Here is a 941-nt window from a genome sequence, read left to right on the forward strand (position 1 = left end):
CTGAAGGTTTAGCTCTCCCTCCCACGGGATTTGGGTGCAGAGAACTGTTTATCCGGTCTGTTTCCTTCAGGTTCCGGTGGTGTTTCAGGCAGGGGTCCTGCCGCTCCTGGGCCCTCTCCCACGGGAGCCCAGAGGCCTTATACAGTTTCCTCTTGGGCCAGGGATGTGGGCAGGGGTGGGCAGTGTTGGTGGTCTCTTCGGCTCTGCAGCCTCAGGGTGCCCACCTGACCAGGCGGTGGTCTCTCTCCCCAGCGTTTTGCGAGCAGAGAGCTGCTGCGGGCCGGGATCCGCGGGTGAAGATAAATCTTTTATGTGGAGAGTTATTAAGAGTAGGTCTCTGAAGTGTCATAATGAGAGAAAGAGAGCATGAGTCAGGAGCTACTACTCATTCTCATGTGTGTGGCCAGTTGTCCCTGCTCCCGTCTGGGTCTAGGATGAAGAAAAAGGATGTAGATGTTGATCTACAAATAAAAATTAAGCAGAAATGAAAAGAAAGTCTATAATTGAAGTAATGATAGCTCAGTTAGAAACACTTGCATTAATTTCAAATTTAGTGCTTGGCTCTGTGATGCACTTTCAACAGTAGCGGTCTTTCTGGTAAGTCTATTGTACCCTGGCTATTGATTTCTCTTTGCATTTGTGTTAAGGGTTTTCAAATACATACACAAGGGGGTGGGGGGATAATGGTGTCCATAACAAACCTCCATGTATCCTGGCTTAGTTAGGGTTTCTGTCACTGTGATGACTAAAAAGCAAGTTGGAGAGGAAAAGATTGATGCAGCTTACACTTCCACATTGTAGTTCATCACTGAAGGAAGCCAGGACGGGAACTCAAACAGGACAGAAACCTGGAGTCAGGCACTGATGCAGAGGCCATGGGAGAGTGCAGCTTATTGGTTTGCTCCTCATGACTTCTTCACCCTGCATTCTTATAATTCAGG

Source organism: Rattus rattus, chromosome 1 (genome assembly GCF_011064425.1).
Source record: "Rattus rattus isolate New Zealand chromosome 1, Rrattus_CSIRO_v1, whole genome shotgun sequence".
Lineage (NCBI taxonomy): Eukaryota > Metazoa > Chordata > Mammalia > Rodentia > Muridae > Rattus > Rattus rattus.